Source organism: Centroberyx affinis, unplaced genomic scaffold, assembly GCF_046629955.1.
Source record: "Centroberyx affinis isolate AG114_WGS23_722 - 3 ecotype Tasmania unplaced genomic scaffold, CSIRO-AGI_Caff_v1 ptg000909l_1, whole genome shotgun sequence".
In the NCBI taxonomy this organism is placed as follows: domain Eukaryota; kingdom Metazoa; phylum Chordata; class Actinopteri; order Beryciformes; family Berycidae; genus Centroberyx; species Centroberyx affinis.
Window position 1 is genome coordinate 85,091 of NW_027279493.1, and position 7,756 is coordinate 92,846.

Sequence of the window (7,756 nt, forward strand, 5' to 3'; positions counted from 1 at the left end):
AGATACCTTGGTAAGAATCAGTCAGACCCAGCTGACTGGAACCACACTGAACATTGCTGAGATTTATTTTTCTTGTCTGCTAAGGACCACTTATTGCCTGGCAAATATTTACCAACTGCAAGGATAAAGATTCCATGAGTGGGCAAAAACGTCAGCCTACTCTGCATGATGTCACCATGTAGGCTGAAGAATTGTCAACATCATCCTCCACTGGCAATTACTTGTATATCTGAAAGCTTTTATTAACTGAAGGTGGTTTGACAAAGCATACTTGAGATTTTCAAGCAGCACCCCTTTGTATACACACAGATGCTTGCTGATATTCACACAAGAGAGCTGCCCAGTGAAACTGTGTTTGGCAGATGAGTCTTGGATGACATAACTGACACTGTCATTAAGTTACTAACTTCAAAGTCGCACATTAATATACGGTTTAATATTCAGCTGAAACAAGCTATGCTGAAAATATTTTGCCCTGAGGTAAAGAAGCTGCACTTCACTTGATCACTGTTTGGGATGTCTACCCATTAGGCATCAATACCATTGACAAGTCCAAATGATATACATGAGGGGAATGTGAAGTCAACCAGAACTGCTGTCTGAACATATGATCCCCACCACCAGTTTCAGTTGATTTCAAAATGTGGGATAATTTCAGTTTCCATCTTAACATTTTGTCAATGCTCTCTAGTTATTTGTGATGTCCAAAAAGCAATTTGATGAAAAGAACAGAAAATTTGCCATTTGATAATTCACTTCCAATGTAAAATCCTTTTAGGTGCTGTTTTTAGCCCCACGACAGCAGGGGCTCTATGGATCACTATGTCGGTCGGTCGGTCGCTCTGTTCACCACTTTATGGGTCACGTGGGGGAAAGTGTGCCGCAGACACTCAATCGGGAGACTCGAGTTCAATTCCCAGCAGGAATGAAAATTCAATGTCACAGGGCTGTTAGACTCTTAGTCTTGTTACTACAGCATGTTGACCAATTTATGCCTAGTTGTCATTGGATCCTGTGCTCTGTTGCAAATGTGGGAAGTTAAGGTGAATATGATGTGCTCCTAATTCAACATTAATCATAAACTAATGATACTTTTGAAGTCAAATCCACCAAATGTCATATTCAAACGCTTCAGAATTTGTTAGAAAAGAGAGCGTTTGAAAGAGAACCCATTAATACTTAGTCACAAGCATAGTCAATGCTCATGATTACACTCGCATACTCCCCCATCCACGTGTCCAAAAAAAACACCTTGTGATGTTAAAAACATGTCTCTTTTGGAATGAATAATCAGGGAGCCTTCCTTTTTTACACAATACTAAATATGCAAAATTCACAGCTCCCCTGCTTTATTCTCTCTATCTCCCTCAAGCCTTTCCCTCACTTAGCCCACTCCATCTGCCATCTCTCTCTACTCAGAGCTCCCACTCTTCGTTCTCCTTCTTTGTTATGCTTCCTGCATTCTCTGCTTTCCCTCTCCATCCCCTGGCTCTGTTCAGCTCTATGCTCTTTTTCAAAGTATTTCTTCTCCCCTCCTTACCTAGTCTATATCCACTTGTCCCTTCCTACCTACCTCCCTACCTTATTCTCATCCCTCTATCCATCTTTCTTTCCCTCTGTTCCCTCTAGTGAGCCTTCTCTCTTTCTGTCTCTCTCTCTCTCTCTCCCTCCCAGGCCCACAATGTGAAAGCTGAACCTCTGACACTGTGCTCTCAGTATCCTCTCATCTAAATGGGATTTGTGGCCTTGCTCTATCTGATTCTTCTAGACAGGAGGTGAGAGCTAACCCTTTTCCCACCTCGACACCTCACCAGCTCCTGTTATTTGTTTTCATACCTTGGTCCTTGGTCCTTGGTCGCAGCACACATCACAAAGCTTTAACATCCCAACTCATGTAGACAAAACAAAAAAAAATTCTAAGAGATGGAGCCGTTTTGTTAATGATACTCATACCAGAGTGCGCAAAAAATGTCCTCAGGAGGTAAGATTCATATCGGATTAATGCCCAAGTCAAAGATAAAGATGAGAGGGGGTGAAAATACTGGTATCTGTCTGTGCTAATGAATACGATTAACATTATGCTGCTTGAGTATCCACTTTCCATGCAGTTATAAAAGGAAATCATTTAGATTCTCAGACCATGTGTCATATCAAAGCATATCATACAAAAGAGATCGTTTTTTTTTACCCAGTCATACAGTAAATGGTAGCTAGGTTCATACCATCATTTCTGCCAGAGACGTCAAGCAAAGAGCTCTTGTGAAACACCCATCTCAAGTTCGGCAGATAACCACACACACACACACACACACACAAATAGACACATCCCATCCCAAACACACATGACCAACTACATAAACCTTAAAACTGTACTCACGTGTTCGGAAGCGGTGGTGTGGGCGTGTGGCCGGGCCTTTGGCTGAACGCCCATGGTTCCATCGTGAGGTGGGCTTGGCTGGGGCTGACGGCTGGGAGGTGGGCGGCTGCACTTTAGTGGTGGTCTTCACAGTAGTTGTAGTTGTCGTGGCGGATGTTGCAGTGCTGATGGTCGTAGCAGACGTCTGTCCTGGCTTTGAGTTGGAGGGTCCATTACGTCCATTACCAGTGCTGCTACTTTTTCTTACAGTGCTGCGTGGGGTGACCTCCTTACCGCTGGGTGGTGGGGTGAGTCGGGTGGCGCGGGTGGTGGTGGTGGTGCCCACGGTCCCGCTAATGCGGGTGCCGACACGGTTATGAAGGTGCGGGGCACGGTTGCCGTCTCCGTTGGCAGCGCTGCCATTGGCCGAGTGGTTGGCCGGCGGCCCGGATCGAGTTCTCGGTGCCGGGGCCGTACCGTCAGCAGCCAGCGGGGTGGTGGTCGACACCATCGCTGTGGTGGCAGCTGAAGTAGACGTGGCGGTGGAAATGTCGGGCCCCTTGGGCATGGCACTGGGTTTGGAGAGAAATATAGGGTCCTGTCCAATGCTACCTTTAGGATCCACCAGGTCAGTGGGAACATAGTCTTGGACAGATCCCACCACAATCCATTTCAGCAGCATGAGACTGAGTCCCAGTCCCACAAAGCCCATTACCAGGGGCACGGCACACAGCCAGGTCTGCTGGCGAGGCCACACAGCACAGGGGCCGCAGCGGAGAGGGCCAGGGGCTCGGGGAGAAGCCTGTTCGCCCCCTGGCTCCTCCAGCGTCATGGCTGCTAGAGTGCTTGCTCCAGAGCGCTCACTCATCCTGCCGGAGCTTCTTCTTTCTTATAGGGCTAGGGAGGTCACACAGGAGGCCAGATGACAAAAGGGCATATACAAGGAAGGGGATGTGGTGCAGAATGAACGCTGGGCATCTTACATATGCACCCACACAATGCTTATATATCTACATGCACACACACATACATGAACTAAGGCGCACGCTCAAGCAAACACAATCACTCACAGCCACTCACAGTCACGTAGTACTAATTAAAAGCTGGCAGAGCACTCAAATGCATACACAAGCAATATACACTCCCTCTGGCGGGCAACAAACCAAACACACGCACGCACACGCACGAGCACAAGCACACCTAAACACAAGCAACACAGGTTATGGACAGGTGAAAGAGCGAAGCGAGGGGGCGCCTCACTGTAGTTCAGCGGTAACGAAGCGATGATAAATCCCAGGATGCTTCACTCCCTTGTTAAAAAAGCCGACGCAAAAAAAGGTAGAATATCGATCCACTGCGTGGCGAGCTTCGGACTGGAGCTGTAAATCCATGTGCGAGTGTGCGTGTGCGTGCGTGTGTGTGTCTATGTGTGTGCATGCGTGTGTGTGTGTGTGTGTGTGTGTGTGTGTGTGTGTGTGTGTGTGTGTGTGTGTGTGTGTGTTCGCGGATTAAAACAACCCAGGCTGGGGCAGCACCCTTCTCCACACTCAATTGGTTGATTTTCGGCCGCACTTTGGGTCCTTAGAATAAAATCCACAGAATTTTCTTCTATTCCTTCACCTCTTCCTGTTTCTGTGGGAGTTTCCCATTATTGCGCTCATTTTACCTTTTTGAGATTTCAGTAGAGGGCTTCCTTTTTCTCTTGCAGGTGTCTTTGTACTTCAAGTTAGCCTCTAGCTGCCCTCAGTTCTCCATGCCTGACCACCCTTTGGCTGCTCCAGCAGTCGCTGACAGTAATCCAGTACGGGGAAAGCCGGTGAAAGCCACCGAAAACTGAAGCGAGACAGAGAGCAAAAGGGATCTGATGTGATCTGCCAATGAGATGGGTGGTGGTGGTGTTGGGGGTGGCGGACTAAATCCAACTGATCCTGGTCCAATCCCTGTATCCCGATCCCCCCCCCACCGCCCCACCACCTCAGATTTCCCGGACTGTCATCAGTGTCTCTCCAACTGTCTGTCTGCAGTCCGTCATTACGATGATAGATCCGGTTATTGAGAGGGAAAAAAACGGCCTCTGCGACTCGTTTACCTTCGCTGCATTCCCACAGTGGTGCAAGCAGCAGAAAGGGAGATGGAGAGTCTACGACAGAGAGAAACAGAGAGGAGAGGAGAAGAGAGGAGGGAGGGGGGTGTTGCTCTGAAAAAATGATGCGGCGGCTGTTCTTGGAGGCTGCAGACTACAGGGAGAGGGAGAGGGAGGGGGGGCTTGCTCAATCCGCGGTGAGTGATGTGGGTTTCACGGCTCCTATCCTATCCGGCGCTCTCCTCCGGTTCACCGCCGTCCTCAATACTCACAAAGTGACGACTAGTGACTGCCCCATCTCTCCCGCGACTCCTTGCGTCTGCCGGTGGAGGTGTGAGCTGCTTTCCGTATCAGCACTCACAGAAAAAAAGAACAAGGGTGGGGGGTGTAGGTGGAAAGAGGAAGGTAGTGGAAAAACGGAGAGAGAGAGACAGAGAGAGAGAGAAAGAGAGAGAGAGAGAGCATAGATACGTGTTGGCTAAGCTCTGCAGCAGATGCAGAGACGAGGGAGGAGGCGGCGGCAACAGCAGTGCACAACACACACACACACACACACCACACACACACTCAGTCGGCGTGGAGGAAAGGAGAAGCGCTGCCACAGACACACCCCAGGGAGCGGTGAGAAGGAGGGAGGGAGAGGATGAGAGGAGGAGGGAGGGAGGCGCCACCCCGATGTCTTCCAGCAGCGGCACAGAAGAGCAAACAAACCAAACACCAGGCTCATAATTTATGGGCGAGTTAGAGCCCTACTTCAACCCGATACTTCCGTGGGCAGTAGATGAAGCCCTTAGTTTACAGTTCACGGGGGACGCCGGGGCTTTAGGCAGATAGCCAAGCAGATCTTAGGCGGCACGACTCGCTGATATCCCGCTGCGAGTGACTAATGCGAGTATAAAAACACACTCAAGGTGGGACCACAAAAAGAATATGTGTCCCCTTGATTAGCCGAGGAATTAACAATTAAATTGGATTTAACGTGGTGGGTTTGGTACTTACAAAACACCTGCAACAATGCAGCCAGCCATGGATAGGGGCTTTTATTGACAGAGGATTGGAAAGAGGCGGACTTACAGTAGTGTTCAGTGCACAAGAAAACAGATGTCCTCAAGCACAGCCAAATTACAAATTACAAAAAACTAGGGACACTTACTCTTTTCATGAAGTACTGATGAGGTGAATCCAGGTAAAAGCCACTGTCCCTTATTGATTTCCTATTAAATCCATACCAATCACAAAGGAGGAGGTGTAGATGAAGAGAAAGCAGTTAAAGAAGGATTTTTAAGCTTTGAGACAATTGAGTGTGGATTGTGGATTGTGCAAAAGGGGCTGCAACTTAATATCAGGAAGATTCCCCTAATATTTTGTACATTCAGTGTATGTAGCATGTGACAGTATTGAGCGCAGCAGGTGGAGTGAGCAGTATGTTGCAAAAGTGGAAACATCACCCTTATATTGTGCTTGGAAAAGATACATTGTCAGCATTGGGGACTTGTGGCATTTTCTTATGCTATTACATTGTTAAAATGTAATTTCATGCAAAGTCATGGTTGTTAAATTTCTAATCAAATATTGACAATGTCTCTAGCTCTGACAAGTGTCTCTAATTTTCACAAAGTGACACAGTATGCAGACACTTTTGTTGCTTGTACAAGAAAACACAGAGTTGACAAATATGGTGATGCTCTTTGGTTTCCCATTCACTGTTGCTTCAAGATTGGTATGTTTTTTTGGCATTCTTTAATGCTGTCAACTCTTTCTTTGGAACTTGATTGATTATCCTTTCTATCAATGAAACAGGGTTGGTCGACAAGTCGAAGAAAATAATTTGAAAATGTGGGTGGATATATTCTGCAATAATCTCAGCCTTGAAAATTGGTGTGTGTATCATGAGTGCGTGTGCGCATGAGTGCCTCTGTGTCTGTGAGGATGAAAGAAAGTGGGGGAGAGTGAGAAAGAGACGGGGGGGCGGATATGGCGGGGGGCGGGGTTGGGGAAGACAGGTAGGAGAGAGAAAAATGAGTAAAATGTCTACTGCTTTTTTCATGCGGCTTATATAAGCATCTGCAATACACAGTTCAAGATTCAAAACCCCACAGACCCTAAATTCACCCCCACAATCCCAAACATCATCACTCATAATTGTCTGAACTGCTCATGCCTCGTGGCAAAAATTGAGATCCATTTCAAACGCCTCACATTCCCCAGATGACTAGAAAATTATGCCATTTTGAATACGTTGTTTTCACAATAACAGTTTGCATCACCCTGAGGTTGCTTTCTCAATTGATTGTCATAAATAATAGAAAATGACTGAGACAATAAGACCGCAGTGACATCTCCATGGTTATTCATATTTCTGTACAGATCATCCCTTTCATTAGCGGCTTGCTAATGTGTATGATGATTCAGATTGCATTGTTTACTGGTTTAGAAGCAGAGGTAGTGCCCCGCTCTGAAGATGCCTTTGAACTTGACAAGCTGTCGACAGTCACTCGCTCCCAGGAGTTTGCTGTGCTCCTTTTACTCCTTACAAACATCAAGAGAGGCATCCTTCTAGTTTGAAGATGCTCATTCAGTCAAGAAAAAAAGAAAAAAGGACTTTCAGTGGAGGAATTCATTCAAATCAGTAAAATATTGGTTCCAATTGTGTAACACTTTGGTTTCTGAATATGGGGTTGGGACAGAGAAAGTTTCTTTAAGATTTGCAGAATAAACACTTCCCAAAAACCTCCTCAAAGGTAATAGACATGTATAGATATTCAACATGGGGAAACATGGTATTGTTTTGATAAGATAATACTTTGAAATTTGCTAGCAGGCTGCGAATTACATAATATGTTTTGTGACACGTTTCTTGTCAAGTTCATCACATATGGAAAATCAACACATGTGGAACAGCATCTAAACTGAGTCATAGTGACATGGCTGATTACAATACAAAACATAAGTTGTAGAAAGTCATTTTAATCAAAATTTCCCTGTGTAGACAGATTTATTGACTGATACCACTCAACTGTTAACGGTGACAATGAGTTTCCTAATGACTAAGCCACAGAACAACAACGTTAAAACATTTTCAACCAAATTTTCAACTGCGGGACAATGGGGCGGGAGGATTTTGTCGCTCACTGCAGCGATGGCTTCATTTGCTGAGGAACTGATCACAGAAGTCAAAAGGAACCCGACAGGCCATCTCCTCCTCAAAAATGTTGAAAATAAAAAAAAAAAGATTCTCCCTGCTCCTCTCAATTCATGAACTCAAATCCTGCGACTATGTTATTTCGTTACTTTCGACAGCAGTAAAGCAAAGTAAA

General features: G+C 46.1%; 1 pseudogene; it reads right to left on the minus strand.

The window, feature by feature from the left end:
• Positions 1-2,216: 2,216 nt before the first annotated feature.
• Positions 2,217-3,293, minus strand: LOC139645806 (pro-neuregulin-3, membrane-bound isoform-like; annotated as a pseudogene).
• Between the last annotated feature and the right edge of the window lie 4,463 nt (positions 3,294-7,756).